This window comes from Mixophyes fleayi, chromosome 3 (genome assembly GCF_038048845.1).
Source record: "Mixophyes fleayi isolate aMixFle1 chromosome 3, aMixFle1.hap1, whole genome shotgun sequence".
Classification (NCBI taxonomy): Eukaryota; Metazoa; Chordata; class Amphibia; order Anura; family Limnodynastidae; genus Mixophyes; species Mixophyes fleayi.
In genome coordinates this window covers 184,107,770-184,132,193 of record NC_134404.1, presented here as the reverse complement: position 1 = coordinate 184,132,193, position 24,424 = coordinate 184,107,770, and positions in this window count along the sequence as shown.

Here is a 24,424-nt window from a genome sequence, read left to right as displayed (position 1 = left end):
AGTATAGGCACCCCCCCTCCCTATAGTTTAATATAGGCAGTCCCCCCTCCCTATAGATTAGTATAGGCAGCCCACCCCGCTCACCCTCCCTATAGTTTAGTAAAGGCAGCCCTCCTTATAGTTTAGTATAGGCAGCCCCCCTATAGTTTAGTATAGGTAGCCCCTCTCCCTGTAGTTTAGTATAGGCAGTCCCCGCCCTCCCTATAGTTTAATATAGGCAGAAGCCCCCCCCTATAGTTTAGTATAGGCAGCCCCCCTCCCTATAGTTTAGCACAGGCAACCCCCCTCCCTATAGTTTAGTATAGTCAGCCCCCCTCCCCTCCCTATAGTTTAGTATAGGCAGCCCCCCCCGCTCACTTACCTTTAGTTGCTCCCCCGCACTTGCAATGCTTAACCTCTGCGCCCGTGCCCCTCTCTGCGCGTCAAAAAACAAAAAAACAAGCTTCTCACTGCTCCTCCCCACCAACGAAGGGGGAGGCACTAACAAGCATTGGGGTTTACCGGCACCCCAACAGACCAGTCAGACACTGCATTCAATTGAGTTACACTCAGAGTTGAAATAAGGGGGGAGGTATATGCCCCCCTCTTTCACGGGGCTCCCAGAATAGGTACTCCCATAGTAACAGCTCAAGGAATGCCAGCGGGAAACCATATGATACTTGGTGGCTGGCCCCTCCTCCGGGATCAGCCACCTTCCTTCATGCAGTTGCGGATCTTATGATCCGTTCCTCCCTCCCTTCTTTCCTTCTTCTATGGATGGCTAACTCCTTCTCATATAGCTGTCACTGACACATGTCACATGACCTGCACCACATGACAGGCGCAATCCCAAGTGTGCATGCTGCATAAGAGGCAGAAAGAAGACTCTGCTTTTCCAACACAACGTGGAGGGAGAAGGTAAGTGTGTTAATTTGTGTGTGTTGTGGGTCTTAATGTAATATAGGCTTTTTAATTGAATGGTGTAGAGAGGTCTTAATTTAATATGGGGTGGGAAGTGGGAGGTTTGGTAATTAACCGGTGTTAGTTTATTTGAGGGGTGATGGTTGGACTAATTTACTTTAATAGTGGGGCCTATTAATTTAAGGTGGGGTGATGGGATTTTTAATTTAATGCTGGGGTGGTTATGGGTCTATTAATTGAATGTGGGCTGAGTTTGGGGAGAATGAGGGCAATTTATTAAATGTGAATATGAATTATTTAAGGTTGGGGAAGGCCATGGGAAATAATTATATTTATTAAACATAAATACAATTAATATATTGCTGGGACTGTTTAGGGAGAGGGAAATAGGTTTATTTATTTAATGGGAATACTATTAATTTAATGTTGGGGGTGGTTGGGTGGTAGAAGGCCTATTTATTAAATGTTTCTGCTATTAATTTAATGTTGGGGCTGGATGCTGTGAGGAAGGGAGGCCTAATTATTAAATGTGGGTGCTATTAATTTAATGCTGGTGCTGGTTGGAGCTTTGTAAATTTCATGTACCTGTCTCTTTTCCAAATAGGTTCCACAATATTCCAGGAACCAGACAAGCAGCAAATGAGCTAAAGAAACTTGCAGCCACAGGTAGTGAAAGTGACAAGAGCAGGTAGGAGTAAGCTGGACAGTCTGACAACTGCTCTGAATCTGGTGGGGCAGTCCCGAATTTGGGTGACTGTCTCTTTTAGTCAGAATTTGTTCCATCTGCAAGAACAACTGGGTGGTATGTCTTGCTTCACACTGTACTGCTTGTGAAGGCAGAGTTGCGTGCACCTAACAGTAATACACACAGTATTACCCGTGTATTTTACTAAAATGATAGCCATATTAGACCAAAGGGACCCACTTGTCTTAAGTGTCCCAGGTCCGCCAGAGCCTTAATCCAGCTCTGATTCTTATCACTAGAGATGTTCACTGACCCCTGTGTTCTGGTTTTGGTTTTGGATCTGGATTAACTTTGTGTTTTGGTTTTGGTTTCGGCGAAACCACCCTTGCGAGTTTTGGTTTTGGATCCCTATTTTTTTCTAAAATCGCTCTTTTTTTCTAAAATCCCTATTTTTTTTGCTAAAATCACATAATTTTTCTCTTTTTTTCCCCTACATTATTATTAACCTCAATAACACTAATTTCAAGTCATTTACAGTCAATTTTGACCATCTCACAGGTCACAATAATATTTTCATATACTTTTGGACAAAGACTGCAGCGACCTGGCTGTATGGTAAGCGACAGGGCAATGGCACAAACACACGGCAGTTCATAGTATATCTAGGAAACATTGCCACACAGCAGTGGCAGAAAAGAAATGTGGTGCAAGATGGAATTGTCCATGGGCCCTCCCACCCACCCTCCCTTATGTAAGATATTGCAAAGGACATGTACAGTTTAAGAAATCAAGCACTCAAGCAACAAGCAGTGCCACTTTTGTGGCTGAAGTGCTTGGTTTGTTTGGACCCCCACAAAACAAGCTAACAATAGCTTAGCTGTCTTAAGTCTAACAGTGCTGTCAATGAACTCTACATTATTAAACCATGTCTGATCGTGCTGCATCTTTAATCTCCTTCTCCTCTTTGGATACCTTCCTGTCGTCCCTGAAGAACTGCCACACTTATGTAGACACAGGACTGGATATTACAACTGGAGTGGCAATAGATCTGCTTCAGACAGACTGTGACACGGAACATGTGGGAAGCATGGAATCTGTCATGTTGGAATACGCTGCATTGAACAGAGATTTAAACTAATATATAGACACAGTTGAGGAGGCCATACTTAAATTACAATGTGACTCATAAGATGAAATCCCGGATTTAAGAGAGCTTGTCCACGAGAGATACACTGCGCTTCAGAAGAATAATATAGAAGTGGCCATGAGGCAGGGCGATATATTTTAAAATTTAAAGAACAGCTAACAGACCTGAGAAAACAAATGGGTGTCACTGGCCCTTCATACTAAGCTTTGGAAGATGATGATGATGATGATGAGATCGCCGTCACCCTGAGCACATGGCCGGTACAGTGAAACTGAGAATGAATCATGAAATCAGTTATTACTCATTTTATCGCTCCACCCGTTCCTTGGATAACTGTGGTAAATCTATGGCTAATACATGGAAAGAGTGAAGCAGGCGTTCATGTACAAGGAGCCCCTCAAAGGTGGGAAAGGGATCCCGGATATATCCACCATGCTGCAAGCCTTCTTTGTCTGCAACTGCATCCGCAGAACTCTTATTGAAAAGAACATTTGCTCTGCTGGGAAGTCTATGTCTCACTTTTTCCTCCTGCCTCTTTGGAGGACCCTTGGTTGGGAAAAGTGGGACAGCTCCTTCCCTTACACCTGGACTACACCTTAGTTTTACCAGGATGTTGGACAATTTGTGAGGGAAGCCAAAAACTGTCCACAAGCTCATCAGAGCTAAAGACATGATGGAGTCTGTTCCAGGGCTCCCTGCTGCAACAAAAAAACACGTGTGGGAAAATGTGGCCTCTAAGAGGCTGACTAATAGACACAAAGACATTGCATGGATGGCTATCCAGGGGGGTCTGCCTCTCAGGACATTCATGCACTCCCGGAACCTATGCCAATATGTCCACTGCCTCTTCTGCATCACCAGAAGGGAAACAGCATAGCATATTTTTTGGGACTGCTGCCGGCAGTGTACACAATCAGGGCAGCCGGACGAAATCGCCCCACCTAAATCGCCCCCTCTACAATTACTTTCTAGATCCGCCCTTGCTGCACAGGCACTGTTGGATGCCTTCCTTCAAACATGAACTTAAGGACAGTGTGCCCAGAATTTGCCTTTCATACCATTCAGTATTTTATGGATTATTTCCTGAAACCCACACCATTGGGGCAATTCAGTAGGCTGGCACCTTATCCCTATATGTGTCTATTTATTCAATAAAACTTTGGCCTTGTGTCTCCCCCTCCCTTACCCCCTCCAACCCATCCTCCCATCAGTGTTTGAAGTTTTGTTGAACGTCTTGCCTTAATTTATGCACCCTTCCCTATATTTGTGTCTGTCTCAATAAAGCTTCGGTCTTCTGTGTACTGCTGTGAATCCATTTTGATAACACAGTACAATGTGACTGCAGATTTAGATCAAGACTGCCAGCCCTATTATTTCTATTTCAACAATGACAATTAGCAATGGAGCAACGGACCTCTCCTGTTTGTGTGTTAGCTATATAACACTGTACAATGTGACTGCAGATTTAGAAGACCAAGCCTGCCAGCCCTATTATTTATATTTAAGCAATGACAATTAGCAATGCAGCTCTCCTGTTTGTGTGTTACCTATATAACAGAGTACAATGCAACTGCAGATTTAGAAGACCAAGACTGCCAGCCCTATTATTTCTATTTCAGCAATGACAATTAGCAATGGAGCTCTTCTCTTTGTGTGTTACCTATATTGCACCTTACAATTTGACTACAGATTTAGACCAAGACTGCCAGCCATATTATTTGTATTTCAGCAATGACAATTAGCAATGGAGCAATGGAGCTCTCCTCGTTTTTTTTACCTATATAACACAGTACAATGTGACTGTAGATTTAGAAGTCCAAGCCTGCCAGCCCTATTATTTCTATTTCAGCAATGACAATTAGCAATGGAGCTCTCATGAATGTCACTGGAGACTTTGAAGAACACTGCAACCCCTCCGCTTTCTTTTCTACCTATGATGCTGCCCAATTGCACTAGAGACTGCCAAGAACTGTGCTACCCCTTCTGTGTCCCTCTGTGAAATGGCACTGGATCACCGTGGAGGGTGGTACTTATAGAATCCAAAACTAGCGAGATCTGATGATGTAACAATGATGTTTTGCTTCATTTTCAATTCCGAGGGCACATGAAAGTACCAAGCCGGCTCGGCTCGGTACTCGGATCTGTTAAGTTCGGGTGTGTTCGGTTCTCGGGAAACCGAGCCTGAGCATCTCTACTTATCACACATGGAACATATATTTATGCCCCTCCATTTTCTTATCTTGTTCAGTTCCATTTATTATGCCAAGAGCTAGCAGGCACTTGCATCTATGTGCATGCTGGCATTTGTAGTGCCACAAGAGTGAACTATAAATGGTGCTCCCATTATAAATAATTTTACCTGTTATAAATAAAAAATGTTCCCCCCATAATAAAATAATTTATTAAGATTTTGCCCAGAAAACAATTATATATTGATATTGCCTCATTATTAAGTATAAATTAATATTTCTTTTTGAGTAATTTCATCAGAACCAAGTCTAAACTGTCTGCCTTTTTTCTGGTGGTTGTGTGCGGTTTTGCAATTTTTATTCTTTCCATGTAAAAATAATGGGTATAGCGGTTTCAGAACTGGCACTCTGAAAACAACACTTTGGGCTAGATTTACTAAGCTGCGGGTTTGAAAAAATGGGGATGTTGCCTATAGCAACCAATCAGATTCTAGCTTTCATTTATTCAGTACCTTCTACAAAATGACAGCTAGAATCTGATTGGTTGCTATGGGCAACATCCCCACTTTTTCAAACCAGCAGCTTAGTAAATCTAGCCCTTTGTCACTGTTCCAATCAAAGGTTTAAGTTTATCTTAATATCCTTGTTAACTCAAGATTCTATCGCTAATTGCAGCATACATTATTTTGCATTATCTAATTTACAAACATTTCTACAAAACTAATTGTTCCTTTCACATGTTAAAATCTATAGAACTTTGTATATTGGCTAAAAGTTTTGACCTATCTGATCATGTAGGCCACATCTATTAGTATTTGTTCAATGTCTTTTGCTATTCGATTCTGATCAATTTGCATAATTTGTATTGTGCCAGGTAATTCTCTTAGTGATTGACATCATCCTGTATAATTCAATATGTATCATCTAGTGCAAGATCTCATATACTATATTTGCAGTGTACACATTTGCACCACTCATTAATGAAAGTATTCAACCACATTCAGATTTGCTAGGCTCACGGTGTAGACACACACAGCAATTCCCTAACTTTGGTGATGTGTTGCGTCCGAGGTATGTTTCACTTTGCTTCTTTTACTGGCTAAGTGTGGTGTGGGGGTGGTGATCTAATGTGTACCGATTTCACAATCAGGAATATTTGCATGTAAGCGTCCAGTTTAATGGTACTTAAAGTGGCTTTTCAGAGACTTTTATTAAATATTAAAAAAATTAAATTATACAAATTCTGTAGAATAGTAATACAAAACTATATTTATAATTAATAAAAGACAGTCATTAAGACATGGTAGGTTAAAATGCAGGTTAATATAATTTAATACACAAAATACAAGGATCATCTCTATAACAGAAATGCCGCTCTCTTACATACAGATGACTTGGGGGTACCTGGTATTGTAGTCACATGTATACAAAACACTATACAAGATTCTGGCAAAAGATCCAGAGCTGTAATATATGTCATCTACACAAAACTATACATTGGACAGATATCTGAACAGGAAAAGTGGACATAAACACAGGTAACATTTACTCTGTGTTGGAAGCACTTTGTTAATTCTAAATCTTCTTAAACATCGACATTAGCCTTCTTCTGGGTGTCATTCATTCATGGATTTTAACGAGAATGTGAACGTCCCATATACTGGGAAGACTATAGGTACCAGACGACTGTCTGCTTTCCACAGATTGGCTCACAGTGTTCATATAGGATTAGTGTCACACAGGGCCGGACTGGCCATCTTGCACTTCTGGCAAATGCCAGAAGGGCCGATGGCCAGGTGGGCCGGTTGCTAGCTGGCCGGCCCCATTGCTCAGCGCACAGACTGTCATGACAGAATTCTTGCATGACAGTCTGTGCGCTGAGCGATGGGGCCGGCCCTACACTTACTTCCTGGTGTCCGCGCGTCCTCTCCTCCCCTATGAATGGCTCTGGCGATGTGTCACATGGGACCTGCACCATGTGATAGGTGCCGTCCCATGTGGTAGGAGAGACTACACAGCGCCGCAGAGCGAACAAGGTAAGAGGGGGTTGTAGTTTGTGTGACAGGGTATCTATAGTATGTGTGTGACAGTGTATCTATAGTATGTGTGTGTGTGACAGGGTATGATTACAGTGTGTATGTGTGTAACAGGGTATGATTATAGTGTGTATGTGTGTGACAGTGTAACTATAGTATGTGTGTGTGTGACAGGGTATGATTATAGTGTGTATGTGTGTAACAGGGTATTATTATAGTGTGTATGTGTGTAACAGTATAACTATAGTATGTGTATGTGACAGGGTATGATTATAGTGTGCATGTGTGTGACAGTGTAACTATAGTATGTGTGTGTGTGACAGGGTATGAATATAGTATGTGTGTGACTGTGTAACTATAGTATATGTGTGTGGGCCAGTGTATGACTATAATGTGTGTATGGGGGCCGGAGTATGACTATAATGTGTGTGTGGGGGGGCTGGTGTATGACAATAATGTGTGTATGGGGGGTGACGTATGACTATAATGTGTGTGTGGGGGGGGGCGGTGTATGACAATAATGTGTGTATGGGGGCCAGTGTATGACTATAATGTGTGTGTGGGGGGGTCGGTGTATGACTATAATGTGTGGATGGGGGGTCTTAATATAATGTGGGAGGTAGGCTGTTAATCTAATGGTAAATTGCAGGTGGGGGCTAATTATTGGGTGCTATTCTATTTGTGGGGTGATGGTGGGGCAATTTAATAGTGGGGCCTATCAATTTAAGATGGGGTAAGATGGGATTTTTAATTTAATGCTGGGGTGGTTTGGGAGCTATTAATTGAATGTGGGGCTGTTTGGGGAAAAATGAGGTCTATTTATTAAATGTGATTATGAGTTATTTAATGCCTGGGGTGGTTGTAGGAAATGGATATATTTATTAAAATTAAATGCTATTTAATTTCTTGCTGGGGTTGTTTGGAGAGAGGGAAATAGTTTTATTTATTAAATGGGAATACTATTTAATGTCAGGGCTCGTTGGAGGGAAATAGATGTATTTATCAAATGTGAATACTAGTATTTTAATGTTGTGGCTGCAGTGAGGCCTAATTTTAAAACGCGGATGCTATATTGATTTAACACCAGGGCTACATTTCATGTACTAATTTTTTTCTCCAAATAGTGCATCCAACATTCCAGGATCCAGACAAGCAGCAACTGATCTAAAGTCACCAGCAGCCACAAGTGGTGACCATGACAAGACAGGTAGGAGAGACCAGGACAGTCTGCCAACTGTTCTGAATTTGGTGGGTGGTTGACCCGCTTAGTCAGGATTTGGTCTGACTACAAGAACAGTTGGGAGATATGCCCTGCTTCACACTGTACTGCTTGTTAAGGCAGAACTGCTTGCACCTAACAGTAGTGCACACAGTATTTCCTGTGTATTTGTCAAAAAATTGTCTAATAGCCAAATTACATCATAGGAGCCCCCTTGACTTAAGTGCCGCCCCCCCCCCCTCCCCCTAGTCCCGGACAGGGCAGAGCCTGCAGAGCAAGCCGAGGAGCTCTAAGTCTCATGAGATTTATTAATCTTGTGAGACTTAGAGCTTCCCTGCTCACTCTACAGGAATGTCAGCAGCATCAGAAGCATAGATAAGTACAGTGGGCATGGGGGTGTCATAATGTATCTGGGGGGGTGGCGTAATGTGGATGGGGAGGGCCTGATAAATGTAATGTTTTATTATAATGTACGTAACAACGTACCATTTTGACCACGACCCCAACATAATGTAGCTACGCCCTTGGCGGCACGGCCACTGCACTGCCGCACGCATTTTTTTTCCTGCTCATCAACATAGGTGGGCCTGTGTGCTTTAAATGCCAGGGCTGATTTTTAGTCCCAGTACTGCCCTGGTGTCACAGAATCTTCAGCTCACAGGACAATCCACACCAATAGCCTAAGGCATTATTTCAGGATGTGCAAGATAGAGAAGAATGGGCACAATTTTATAGCTAAACATTTCAAGATTGGCATATGAGCTAATAAAGTAAATTATATAGGCTTTTACTCAGGCTTGTACTAATAATGCTATTTCAAGCCTGCCTGACAGGTAAATTGTAAAGTTGCTGTTTTCCAAGGTCTTCGGTATTGTGCATCTCACATATATATACCCCTATATCAAACGTCTCTTCCCTATTTTATTTCTACTGGGAAAAAAGGGGTTTGGTAAAGACCATGGGGTAAATGTATTAATGTCCGGATTCTTCAACTCCGGCGTGTTCAGCGTCTTCGGCGATTAAATTTAAAGCGGCGCTGCATTGTAAAGTGAAGTTTCCCTTTACAATGCAGCGCCACTTTAAATTTAATCGCCGAAGATGCTGAACACGCCGGAGTTGAAGAATCCGGACATTAATACATTTACCCCCATGTGGCAAAAAGTTAATAAATATAACAAAAACTTTAAATAAAATTAAAACAAAGCATCTGTATGCAGTTCAATCAACAGTGCAGCCCTGGAAAATGCCTAGTGTGCCTATTATTGCTAATACAGTCTTGCAGAGATACAAAACTAATACATTACATATTGATTGTAAGCAATGTGAGTAGAGCTATTTGTGTGTTTATAAAGCAATAAACATTAGCATTGGACAATGAATCAGTGTACACTCATGCTGCAGCGTTCTTTTCCTCATTTCATAATATGGAAATTCCCTTTGTCTCAATGGTAGGAAATGGACGATGATTAAATGGGACACAGTCTGTGCTGGTCATTGAGGACTTCCACCAAGTGCTGTCATACTCATGGCTTTAAAGCACTGAAGACATGTGTTAGAACCCACATTTGGTGTTATCTAGAATGTCCTGCCACACAGGAACAAAATGTGCCACACTGAAACAAAAACAAAAATGTGTGGAATTAAAACATGAAAGGGTTAAACAAAAACAGCATATTTTGTTATGTTATAAACTGCCATCAACCAGTTAGCCTCGGGTTAGAAAACAACCCAGAAGTATTTATCGGAAAGTGAGAATTGGATGGGAGCCAACACCTTGAAGGAACCCATTAAAGCCTTGCTAAATGTCTCCTTGTCATCTTTTACTGCAATAAAGACAAGTTATGTCAGGACATGTCTGAGATAACAAATACTACAAAGAAGGGGGAAAAAAATGAAAAGATGAGTTGAGCAAAAAATATCAAAGTACAAATTAGATACTATGCACCTGAGCGCCTTGTTTCAATTACAGGCTTGCCTGAGAACTTTCAGCAACTGAAAGAGGTGAAATTCACTGTATGCTTAAAAAGTAAATAAATGTTGCCTGAAATAAAACTACAATCTTCCAATTATGATATTATAAATTGAAATCACGCCAATCTGTATTTTCCGTGGTCACACACAGACGTGAATGGGCAACTTGGTTTCCAGACACAGGTTGACCTACAACTGTCAAAATGCTACATGTAGAGTATGAGTAACAGGCTTTTACACTTGCTCACAAAATACACTGAATGAAGTAGTACCTGAGTTGCCAGAGCAGCTTAAATACCCAGCAGCAGAAGCAGCAGTTTAGCTGTTTGACTGGATCATGTCACTTTAGAACAATGTCCTAAGTTTGTGGGATATGATTCTGGCACAGGATCTATTTCACTCTACTTAATTTCCTAATTGAAGTCTTTCATAAATGCCAGTCTCCCACTCTACCAGGCAGACTATCAGCCTTTCACAATGATACAGTGATTTGCAACCTTTGTGTATTATTATTATTTTTTATTACATTTTATTTGTAGGGCACCACAATGTGTCCGCAGCACCGTACAGTAACAGACAGTAGGACAGTACAAGGTATAACAGTACGGTACAATAACAAGTAGCACTATATCTCAGGTAGCTCAAACCACAGTTTATAGGGAAGGGTGAAATGGTGAGGGTGAGAGCGAGGGAAATTCAGCACAGCAGGAAACCTGTGCTGAAAATTGTGGGCGCAGCTAACAGGTTAAGAGCCACAGTAAGGTGCAGAGAATAGCAATAGTGGAGTCAGTGGGCAGTTGGCCCAAGAAGGGGGTACACATAGTAGCTGGAGAGCAAAGTTAAAAGTGGTGGAAAAAGGAGGAGAGAAGGCTCTGCTCAGAGGAGCTTACAATCGAAAGTGAAGGGCGGACAAACCGAAGGCACAAGGGGTGAAATGGGGACAGAGTCACACGGAGCGAGAAGGGGAAAAAAGGGGAGAGAGGGGGAGGTAACGGACAAGGTGGGTAGTTAAGCGAATGACAGATAGGCGTTGAAGAAAAGGTGGGTTTTAATGCTCGTTTGAAACTGCTCAGATTGGGGGATGTTTTGATAGAACAAGGGAGATTGTTCATATGGAGGGGGCAGCGCAGGAGAAGTCTTGAATATGTGAGTGAACAATACTGGGCTCGATGTATGATAACAATGTATGTACAAAAAGGGAAGACTCACCAACTAAACTCCAGATGTTTGGCATGACTTCCCCCCAATGTTGGAGAGATTATGATGATCTGGGCTTCTTTCTCCACATCTGGTGGACCTGCTCTAAAGTTATCATCATCATCATCATCATCACCATTTAAAGTAGGGATGTGCACCGGCCACTTTTGGTGTTTTGGGTTTTGGGTTCTGATTAGCTTGATTTTTTGGGTTCTGATATGTTTTGCCAAAACACCTGACGAAAGGTTTTGGTTCTGATTTAGGGTTTTGGGTTCTGATTTATTTTTAAAAAAGCATAAAAAGTGCTAAAACCAATTTTTTTTGTTTGTTTTTCACTCCTACGCTAATACTAACCTCAATAACATTCAATAACAATCATTTCCACTAATTTCCAGTCTATTCTGAACACCTCACACCTCACAATATTGATTTTAGGCCAAAAGGTTGCACCGAGGTAGCTGGATGTCTAAGCTAAGCGACACAAGTGGGCGGCACAAACACGTGGGCCATCTAGTAGTGGCACTGCAGTGCACTGCAGGCTTGAATGGCCTTTTGCTGCTCCTCCATCCTCTGCAGCATATAGAGGGTGGAGTTCTAGCGCGTCACTACCTCTTGTTTTTGTTGATGACTGGGCATTTTCATTCTTTTTTTATTTGGCAGTAACATTGAATGTAGTTTTATATCTGATACTAATATTTCTGGACTGCAACAACAGTGAACGTAGGTAAATTGAGTAGTACTAATATTTCTGGACTGCAACAACAGTGAACGTAGGTAAATTGAGCAGTACTAATATTTCTGGACTGCAACAACAGTGAACGTATTTTTATTTAGCAGTAATAATATTTCTGGACTGCATGAAGAGTGAGCGTATTTTAATTGACCAGTACTAATATTTCTGGACTGCAACAACAATGAACGTAGGTAAATTTAGCAGTAGTAATATTTCTGGACTGCAACAACAGTGAACGTAGGTAAATTGAGCAGTACTAATATTTCTGGACTGCAACAACAGTGAACGTATTTTAATTTAACAGTAATAATATTTCTGGACTGCAAGAAGAGTGAATGTATTTTAATTGACCAGTACTAATATTTCTGGACTGCAACAACAATGAACGTAGGTAAATTTAGCAGTAGTAATATTTCTGGACTGCAACAACAGTGAACGTAGGTAAATTGAGTAGTACTAATATTTCTGGACTGCAACAACAGTGAACGTAGGTAAATTGAGCAGTACTAATATTTCTGGACTGCAACAACAGTGAACGTAGGTATTGCAGTACTAATATTTCTGGACTGCAACAATATATTGCTCTAGAATTTTATACTTTTTAAATAATTTTTTTATATTTTTTTGTAATTATTTTTGTATAATTTTTTTTTATTTTTTGTAAAAAAATGTATGATTTTTTAATATTTTTAAAATAACTATGGACTTAGCAGAACAAAGCACAGGACAAAAGCACCACTGGACTCAGCAGGACAGAGCAATGGCCAAAGCACCACTGGACTCAGCAGGACAGAGCACAGGACAAAAGCACCACTGGACTCAGCAGGACAGAGCACAGGACAAAAGCACCACTGGACCCAGCAGGACAGAGCACTGGCCAAAGCACCACTTGACTCAGCAGCACAGAGCACCAGACAAAAGCACCACTCAACAGGACAGAGCACAGGATAAACTAACTAACTAACTAACTAACTAACCACTGGACACAGGAGCACCACTACACTATCTACAACCTCCCTCTTCCCTGATCTCAGCCCGAATGAAGATGGCGGCCGCAAGCGTGGAATTTATGCAATCCGAGTCTCGCGAGATCCGACGCGAGACGTGGACGTCAGAGCCTCGTTTTCATTTTTTGCCCGCCGAAAATATCCGAACAGTACTCGGATCCCGTTCGGATCCACACTGTTTGGGTGGGCTCGGATTAGCAGAATCCGAGCCCGGTCATCCCTAATTTAAAGTTATCAGATTATGGGACAATATAGCGGCTCTCATATCCAATGTTACTTTAACACCCATTTCTAAAGATCCATGGTCATTTCTTTTGGGCCTACCGATTGAAGGTCTGGACAATTGCTCTGATAAATGGGCGATTCAGATCCCCAATGTGGCTAGATGCTTGACTGCAAGTCACTGGAAGAAGCTGGACACCCCCTTCTTAAAGCAGGTGTCCCATAAATATGGCACCTAGTGGTCATGAAGAAAATCTCTACTTATCTGAACAATAAAACCTACAAATTCACAGAGATCTGGAACCTATGGTATTATTACAGTACATCATACCATCAAATTTCCTCTGCTAATGGATTTTTAGACATTCTTTACCACAAATTCTTATTCAATTCAACTTCCACTTGCCTTAATTCAATGGTTCTGTAATTATTGAGTTTACCCCCGTGGGGCTTGCAAGGGTCCTGACTACACATCTCAAATCCACTTTACTCCCCCCCCCCACACACACACACACAAACACACAAACTCTTGCCCATCCTGTGTTTTAATGTCATCTTTGTGTGCCCAATGCCTGTTACTGTTTGTCATATTTTAAAACAAAGAATAAAGCTGTTAAAAGAAGGGAAATCTCACAAAATAGATATACAGTTGAGATTATTTGAGAACTATATTATAAGTATAAATGAAGCTCATTAGCTGCATTATACACCATATAGTCATGGTTCTAATTGCATTAAATATCTTGAGGGGGTGTGGGACTTATTTATTGTTTGACATCTGGCAAGTGTTTTTGATCTGGATGTTTATCATTATGTTGTCCCTCTAAGTGCCAGCATCCTCTGGACGTCATAGATATGCTGGCACTTGTAGTTCTTCCCAATGCAGTTTATGGCTGCAGAGCTTGCTGGGAGAAGTAGTGCCACATATAAAAATTAGACATGTGCGAAGACCTACATGTTTTGGTTTTGGTTCTAAAACCATCTTCTCATGAAAATTTTTCATGAATATGTTTTGGTTTTGGATGTGAGTTTAGTTAAAAATTGTAAAAAATAGATAAAATCATGTGATTTTGAGCTGTTTATGTTCCTACATTACTATTTATAGCATTAATATTTATCTACAGCATATACATTCTATTTTCTAAAGATCTCTTTACAACTATTAAAATTTCACCAATTTTGACCAAAGGCTGCAGCGAGCTGGCTGGCTAAAATGAGTGATAGTGCAGCGGCACAAATACATGGCAGTTTAAAAAAGTAAGAATCCCTATGAAATATAGTGGCAAAACATAAAGTGTGGAATTCCACCTCGTTACTACCTCTTGCTTCAGTTGGTGGCATAGCAGGTCATTTTATTGGAAGCTGTTGCAAAGATCTATATGTGGTCTCTGAATGCTTAAAATGCCCAGAAATGTTATGGGCCACAGAGAGCATCTCCAGGACCCACTTCTAATTTTTAAAGAAATTTTGCACCACCGTGTTTATTGTGTGTGCAAAGCATGGTACGTGCTGAAATTCACCCAGTCGTAATGCACACACATTATTCTCTCCGTTATGAGGAATCCTGAAGAAACATGTATATTCTTACTGGTATAGGCCGAAAAAGTACTTATACTACCAGTACTGGTTCTGGGAAGTTCCTGATCTGTAGACTGATCCATGATTGACAAGAGGAGTAATGCTACTTGAAGTGGGAGCTAATACAGAGATAAATCGCCCAGCACACTGCTACGACGAGCAAAGGAGTTGCTATTTCTACTTGTAAATAAAAATGCATAATTCTCAGTTGCAAACTTTTACAAATATATGATAAGCTACCCGACCCGTCACGGCGCTTCTGCTAATAGGGTGTTCTTAACTTTAAACAGTAAGAGTCCCTATTTTTGGGCCACACATATATGTGTTTTTAAATTGAGAGCTAACTTACCAAGACTTACCAACTGCTGTATTGAAGTTGGAGCTACTTCGTAGCTGCCACAATACCAGGTGAATGCCCAATGAGATAGGGAAAGGAGGGCATGTTACAATTCTTCTGACACTGACCCACAATATAATTCAATTTAGACAAATTGTTCTTAAAAAATTATATTTTTTTGGGGTGAGTGTGCTGCTCAGAGTCATAGAACATCCTGTTTTTTGGCCGCTTACTACTAAAGATGTCACTGATACTGCCCCTCACACAGTTACATTCAGCTTGCAACACTTGGTGTAACACTCCTATAGGTAGGTGTTGTTAGAGTGTAGTGTGGATCGTACCAGGTCTCCGGATGCTCTTCTTTGAATCACGACAATAGTGGGACAGAGAACCCTCCGTCCCCAATTCAAGTAGGTCACCGTAAAAAAATTAAGTAATGTCAAATTTACTATTTGGGAACAATATATTACTAAAATCTTTTTAGGGAAATAATGATTACCAACAAATACCCTAGAATTACAATTTTCTAGTTATAAGCAGTGCTACTCATGAATATTTTACTCTTAATATAACACAATATTCACTGCCTGAGTTTTGTGGCAACAGTGATGGAAATTGCACAGCGGATTTAAACACATTTTTACATTTCTACATACAGCATATCAAATAAAAACAATTATTCTTTTCCTTTCTATATCAACAATCAGTAGTCTTTGTGGTAATGAACATAACTAGGCAATATGACTGCCAACCACAAGATGGAGGATGTCTCTGAAATGACAACTACAAGATGGAGAATGTATCTCATACTTGCCAACTCTCCCGGAATGTCCGGGAGACTCCCGCATTTTGAGAGAGTCTCCCGGACTCCCGGGCGAGTGTGGCAAAATCCCGGATCTGCCCACTTCCTAGTGAAGTGGGCAGAATTAGGTCACAAACGCCGCGATTCCTGGTGAATCGCGGCGTTTGGCCCCGCCCCCTCTGTCAAATGACGCATTTTGCGTCATGACGTCATGGGGGCGGGTCCAAAATGACACGGATTTTGGAGGCCCGCCCCCCCATGACGCCCACCTCCCCCGCAGGCTCCCGGATACCAACATTGTAAAGTTGGTAAGTATGATGTATCTGAGGTGATAGTTGGTTACAGTTATAAAGGAGGCTCGGTGTGACTGTGAGGTAAGAGTCTCTGTCACTGGACACACATCCCACTTATCTGGTGATTAAACATAAGTTTCAGCCAAATGTTTACTACATTTCTTCTTATAAATTGTGAGGAATAAATAATACTGATATTCTGATAAATATATGTAACTATTTGTTGTTTTCCTGTCAGGGTATTTGTCAATTGCAAACAGGTAAATATATCTCACTGTCTCCTCCTCTGAGACTCTGTAGACTGGCTCTACCACCGTGAACATTTTACAAACCAAGCAATGGAAAATGCTTTATTCCACCCATACTGCCCAGCGGCTTTACTACACTCACAAAAATCCCTGATACCTCCACAATTGTATCATTATGTTCTGTTTAAAGATACATATAAGGCCTGGAGTCACATTAATAAGAAATACAACAGAGATTTCATATATACTAGATTCCTTCCAATCTGGGGTAATCCGGCATTTCCAACTAGTCTGGAAAATACCAATTTCTTGGTGTGGCATAAGAACGGTATAATGGCAATCAAACATGTATTTGATCCGGGAGGCAAACTCTATACTTTCCAACAATTGCGGAAAAAAGCTGGTATCCCAAACACACAATTTTACATGTACCTTCAACTTCGACATTATATCACCTCAGTTCAACTGCCGATAATCACACTAAAGACCCCTGATGGTCTAGATGCCCTACTCACCTTTTTAAAGTCTTCACCTTTTACAATTTGATAACTATATGTGGATCTCATTCATGTAGAACCTACAACTACCTGGAGACGAACTTTGGAGGCTTGGCAAAAAGATATCCCAAGCGTAACTGACTCAGACACCTTAATTGATTACTTTGATTCCACTTGGAAATCTCTAGCTTCAACTCATCTTCAGGAGGTCCATTTAAAAACGAATCACAGTGCTAACATTACTCAGGCCAGACACCGCTTCATGGTTAGGGAGGAGACGGGGCTATGCCCAAAATGTAAAATGCAAATGATATCCGAATTTGCCGCAAGAAACCGAGTCATACCCCAAAATTCAGGTCTGTGAGATTTCTCTGAATCCGAACACCCACAGGCTATTGGTGCTGAGAGGGGCACAGTGCTTTCAGCACTGGGATGTTTTTTCCTACAGGGGGGACTCTGCGTTATTTTTCTGAGACTGGTTCTCGTAGATAATTCTGTCCCATGCTGAATAGTCTTAGGCTGTGTCATATTATTCCAGGGGAAACCACGCTGCAGCTTACGCTTTAAATGTGTGTTAACACAGCGGGCGCATTTAACATAGACACATGCAACTCACCATAAACACGCAATTGCATCACCTTTTCCTTCTATGTTTTGGAATGTGTATAGTAAACAAATAATAGTTTTGTTCCTTCCCTCTCCCATCTTGCCTCCACTTATATGATGCAGGATAGCAGAGGGAAGGTGTGTGCAAACACAGGCTGAGTACACTAAATGTGGCTTATGCAGACCTGTAGAAACACGCATATATATGCCTGTTAAGTGGCATATGTTTTGAACCTGCTATTGGACATGTGCAAGTACGCACTGATGATGATGTCTTATCGTAACCAGGCGCATACCCTGCAGATGCAGAGACGAGCACATATGGTGAGAAATACATTAATTTTCTAAGGTCATATTTGAAGAGTAAGTTACTACCGTATTGCGGCCAACTCTCCACCAGCCCCAATGGGCCTGATTCATCAGGGTACGCATACTGAGCGCAATGTGCGTTTGTTTTAAAACGCGCATAAATCGAGTATATGTATACCCAAATTCAACAAGGAGTGGATGTGAAGATACGTGTGGTTATGACTATAGGTGCTCTGCTCTCCTAGACAAGACACTGAAGGATACCTCCAATACATACGGGCAGCACAAGCCTACCTTTAATTTGTGTCCCAGATGCTTATCAAAATGGGGATGGGCATGGCCAATCCCAGGTGGGGACGGGGTCAACCGGAGCCAGCCAATCAGAATAGAGGGGCTGTGCCTATGCTAAATCGCCCCCCCCCCCCCCCTAAATATAAAGCCTAGGTCCACCCCTGATACACAGCCGTCATCATTAGTAATCGGCACTTAGACTAGACCTCTAGCTGGAGCAAGAGATATGGCTGAAAAACACGTACCCCTACTGTACATTGACTACGGGCAAATGCCCCTTCCCCACCCTATTTCCTTACTGAAATAATAGGCTGTAGTAAGTGTCTTTTGCGCTCGAACTTCAATTGAACGTGGCTGTGTTCTGTGGAGTATGGACCGATTCTGGGCATGGGCAGAGTGATTTTGCAGATTGTACGCACAAAATCGCCGTTTGCGTCCCTTGATGAATCAATGTGTGTAAAAATACCACCTCAATCCTTAATAAATACCCCTCTATCATGGATAAAGTGAAATGTGTTCACAGTACTAAGGCCTTAGCGAATGTACTGAATGTCCACACACTTGGGCAGTAAAAGGGTTAATCTTAAAGTGATGATGTCATACATACAAATGTGGAACATCTGGGTTCATGAAATGCACAAACAATGTAAGAATGGAAATAGGAATTAAACAGAAAACAAATTATTAACACAAGAGTCTAGTCAGCAGATAAATACATGATCTCACAATCACATATTTTGTGTCTGTTGTAGACTTCATGAATAAATCTAGCTTTCAAGCTTTTTATACCTTTACAAATTAATTTTTAAGGAAGGTGTGGTTGCTTTTTTTTGCCCACTTGAAGTACTTTGAGGTATGTTATCTTGTGGTGAGATATTAACTCCAAACAACTCTCCACTCACTTTCCGTTTTTTATTTTGACTGGCAGGAACCAAGGCATATTCAGCTGGCTTAGCGAGGGTGACTAAGGTATTGACATAGAAGAAAGGAAAGCATTAAAAAGGAAATGTGCATGAAAAAAATTGTCTCAAGAGAAGAGAAAAGGGGGAAATAAAATGAAAAGAAAGGCAGGAAGGTATAAAAAACACATAGATAAAGCTAAAGAAAATGAGCAGATGCAGGAAGGAAGTACACCAGAGCACAAGAAAGGACACAAATGTCCAATCATAACAGAAATGGAGAAGGAAAGTGAGAGTGATAACTGTCAGACAGAAAACTTTAATCATTTTTACAGCGCACTGCCCGAGAGACAAAATCAAAAGACATCATCAAAAAAGTCACCCTGTCTCCAATGCCTGGATGTGCCAGGATGGCTACGGTTCACGGCATATGGATGTATCTGTACAGTGAATGTATTATGTAAACTGGCTGTGTTATCATAGGCAGTCAGAGGGGGCTGCATTAGTGCTATGTAATACAAAGAAAACTGAACAGAAGTACTTTAGTATCATCCAGTATCTAGAATTTTGGACCTTTCCCCAGATTTCAGGAAACATAGCAGTCAAAGTACAGATTGAGCAAATTTTGCTGCAGTGAACAGTGTACCAGAGTTGAGGATTAAGTGAATTACTGAATTCATAAGAAATCTAATTAGGTTAGCTGTGAAAAGCTCTAGATATTTCAGTAAATTGAAAAAACAACAACATTCTGTGCTATGATGCTCATTGATATATAGTGTCTGTAGTGTTTGCGTGGGTTTGCTCCGGGTGCTCTGGTTTCCTCCCACACTCCAAAAACATGCTGGTAGGTTAATTGGCTGCTAACAAATTGACCCCAGTCTGTGTGTTTGTCTGTCTGTGTGTGTGTGTTAGGGAATTTAGACTGTAAGCCCCAATGGGGCAGGGACTGATGTGAGTGAGTTCTCTTTACAGCGTTGCAGAATTAGTGGCGCTATAAAAAATAAATGGTGATGATGATGGTGATGGCAAAGTTGTAACTATAGAGTCTATTTATCAAAGGGAGAAAAGCCCTAAATTCAGCAAAAATTAGAGTTTTAACAAAGTTACCTGGCAGGAGAAAACTATCGTAGAGTACTGCCAGCGGTAGTCTTCATCAAGGGTCTCCGATAAAGCATTTTTGTATTTTATAAATAAAGTTATTTTTTTCTATTTTTACATTTTTTTACATGTATTATTCTTTTTTAACCAATCTGGAACTGGAAGACCCCAGCACTGCCACTGTGAAATTATAGTGATATATTGAGGCAAGACAAGGTATTCTATTGCAGTGACAGAGAATCTTTGCTATTTCCTCAATTTGCCAAACAGACCCCTATGTCTGCTATGGATTCAATTCTGTTGTATAGCTTATGCAATTTTGTGCAGAGGTGTTTACAGAACATTTCAGACAAAGGGCTAGAGTTACTAAACTGCGGGTATCAAAAAGTGGAGATGTTCCCTATAGCAACCAATCAGATTCTAGTTATCATTTATTTAGTGCATTCTACAAAATGACAACTAGAATCTGATTGGTTGCTATAGGCAACATCACCACTTTTTCAAACCCGTAGTTTAGTAAATATATCCCAAAGATTCCCTGCCCAATCCAAATTTTCCAGCCATTTTCCCAGTTTTATTGTTCAGTAATTGCATTTGATATTGAAATGCAACTTTTAATTTAAAAATACAGATCAAATACTTTGTGTTAAAATTGTAATCTACCAAAATATGTATATAATCACCAACATTCCTCATTTAAGTGGAACAGTCCCTACTTCCACAGCCCTACTTAGAAGTGTTATCTGGGTGGAGGAGGGCATGCTCTGGGTAACTACATAGTAAAGATAATCCATTTTAGCAGGGAAATTGAGAGGTGGTTGTATGAAAAATAGAATGGGAATGTAAGTGAATGGAATGTAATAGTTTTACAATGGAAGCAGTAGGAGAAGTGGTGGTATAGCATACCACTGCATACTAGACATAAAAAGGTTATACTGACTGTGTTACAATACCATATCAAAGTGATGCATTAACATTTTGCTTTTTATTTTATTTAAAGCAAAATAGGTATTGTATGTTTTAGTGAATGTTCATTAAGCCTAAAGTGCTGTGAAAGTAGCCTGTAAATTTACATCATGTTTTTATGTTCTAAAATACTTGTACTTTCCTTTTTTTTTTGTGGTTACCCTAATTGTCTCTTACCTTAGGCTAAATGCAAATTGACCGTGCTGGTATTTATATAGTACACAGTCTGTTGAATATAACTGTTAGGCTGGTAGATTTGTGACAGGGGTGCAAATATTTTTGCTAATACTTTGTTAACACTAGACACAGTGTTTGTTTTTATTTTCTGATCTTATCCCCTTTGTGTGCATTTCTCAGCTAAGGTCCCTACTTACATCACAATTAAATTACCCTTAAACACATATCCCAGCAAGCCCTGAGGAGCATAACAAATGATGATAATACCACTGCAGCTAATCCATTTCACACTACCAGAGAAATGTTTACTTAGAAACACAATGAGGTTCTCTTAGCTCTTGATTTGAAAGATAACTCTAATAAATCAGAACTAAACCCACCTTTTTTAAGTTGTTTTAGCACCCACTGTAAAGTGAAAAATGACTGATTAAAGAAGCACAAAATTAGTCAAAAGTTAAATTAGAAATCCACTTAAATGTTCATTTTAATAAAACAACCCCACTCCTCCTGATCAGCATGAACATAGTACTCATCACCGCCTTGCCCAGTTCACGCTCAGTTCTCCAGGGATCCACGTCACGGAGAACGTAAAATGAATAAGGCATGCAGTGCAAGTGTATAGCAGCCTGTCCTTGACTACTGACTGGGAAATGTGTTTTTTTTATATATATTTATGATAATGAGGGGAACAAATGTTAACAGTTTACTTTTCAAAAAATGTTCAGAAATGTTTTAACATTGTATTTAATGTAAAAGTTGACTTGTTTACGTCTATTTGGTGTTAAAATGCAAAAAAACAAAACTATTTTTCTGAGCAAACTGATCATATTGAAAGCTGTTGGTGTTGTGCGGAAAGCTGTAATTTTTGTTGTAACATTTATAACATGGCTTCTTTACCCTATAGGTAGTTGTAATAATATATTAGGCTCATAAAACTGTAATCAGGTGTTGCACTTTTTGGGAAGTACCCTGCTTGGGTGATGTGACTCTTGCAATTAAAGGCTCAAAGGAAATGCTACTGAAGGACTTAAGGAGCCCCAGGGGCTTGCAAAGAAGTAGCTCCAGGAAAGGAGATCACTGAACGGGAAAGAGGGGGCATAAAAACAAAAGAGGAAATCCTCTCTGACAAACAGCCTAATGTGAAGGAGCAGGTAAAGTTTCCAAGACAGCATGTAGTCTTCCATCTTCTTCTCCTTGCATTCCTGGGCTGACTGTGCTGCTCTCTTGTTTAGTAATATTCTAATTCTTTAAGGCCAAAATACACTTCAATTTCTCAATGAAATGTTGATCCCTTGGGAAATTGAGAACTTCTTTTTCAGGTCCATTGGATGGGGTGGGATGAATAAGAGAGAGCCATGGTTTTCTGCGTTGTTGTCTACATTATTATCATTGTTTATAGAAATGCCTGGAGAAGGAAAGACAAGGCAGATTACACTCTCGCTATTACATTATGAGATATCCATTTTTAGACTACATTTGAAATAACCAAAAGCTCCCAAAAACTTAGCTTAGCTCCAGGTCAGGACACGGAGTCTTCATTAGACAAAAATCATGACAGCACCCTATCGGATGCGCTGTCCCAACATGACTTCATTAGTACATTGCACCGAAAAGTCAGTAATTATTAAATAGGCCCCTTAATATACTGGCAACCTCCTGCTGTCGGGAGTGCCATATATAGAGAAGGCAAAAGGGGGCTGTGAAGGTATAAACATATAGAAAGGAAGGAAAGTTTATAATTAGAGCGGACGGGTGAGCTACTGCCCCAAGCAATCGAGATGCCACCCAATATCTCACAGATCCTTCTGCGCCACCTGAATATTGCTGGGAAGTGCAACAAATCCCAATAAGCAAAACAAAGGGTCTGGCTCGAGGCTATAATACTTTATAATATTCTATTGGTCCTTCTTGATATTAGCCACTAGACATATGTGTTGATGTTTGATTTAGGTTATTTATTTATTTTTAAATGTCTATTACATGCATAATCCCTCATATTTACTTGTGATGACAGCTGTACTTACAATCACAGGATATTCCTCACATCTCTGCTCTCTATACAGCCTTCATCAACTGTGACTGAAAAGTGCCTTGGGCACAGTAAGCGGAGACATACAAAGAATATAGCTGTATGTTGGCATATTAAACGGTGGTCATACATGCTGCGATACTGCAGACGATATCTGATAATAAGGCCCAAAAGCTACTGTGATGACTGTTTAAGCGAAAGGATCAAAATTGGGCATGTTCGTAAATTTAGTCAGATCTTGTCTAATTTGATCAGTTAAATGTGTGATTAAATTGCACGTTATTGCTATTGCTTGGTGCTTACATTGAACGACAGGATCAGGGACTGGCTGGCAAATTTTAGCCTGGGGAGCAAGATTCAGCTCAGCAGCCTATTAAGAACATTTTAAAGGAAGAAAGCAGGTATCCCAGTGACCCAGCCTAAAGTAGCCCACTATGGGACCATCCAGGGAAACAGATGCCCCCCTGCCTCCCAGCCCAGCCAGCCAGGGCCATCTTAACAACATTATGGGCCCCTAGTCAAAGCAGTGCACCGGGGCCCCTAGATATAGATATAGATATATAGATGTATACAGATACAGAGATAGAGATAGATAGATGTACTTGCTCAGTGACCCTTGAAGGTTTTTTTTGCATTTTTTTTTCTTTTGCAGGATTATTTATTCTCATTAAGAGCCGTGCCTATGGGGCCCCCTTGCCCATGGGGCCCCCGGGCAGCTGCCCATTCTGCCCAATGGAAAAGATGGCCCTGCAGCCAGCCTCTGGACAGGATACACTTGTGTGTTGCCAGCTTTAGTGCCACTGCTACTGAATAAGAGGAGGGTAAGATAGAAGATTTACGCGATGTGTGGTTCCTACCTTAAATTCTAAGGTTGTTACAAGTTACTGAGGAGTGTTCATATTTATTTTGTTACCATATTAAACTTTTACACAGGTCACGGGACTATTGTGACCTCTGGTGACTTCTACTATCCACAAAATGTATAGCA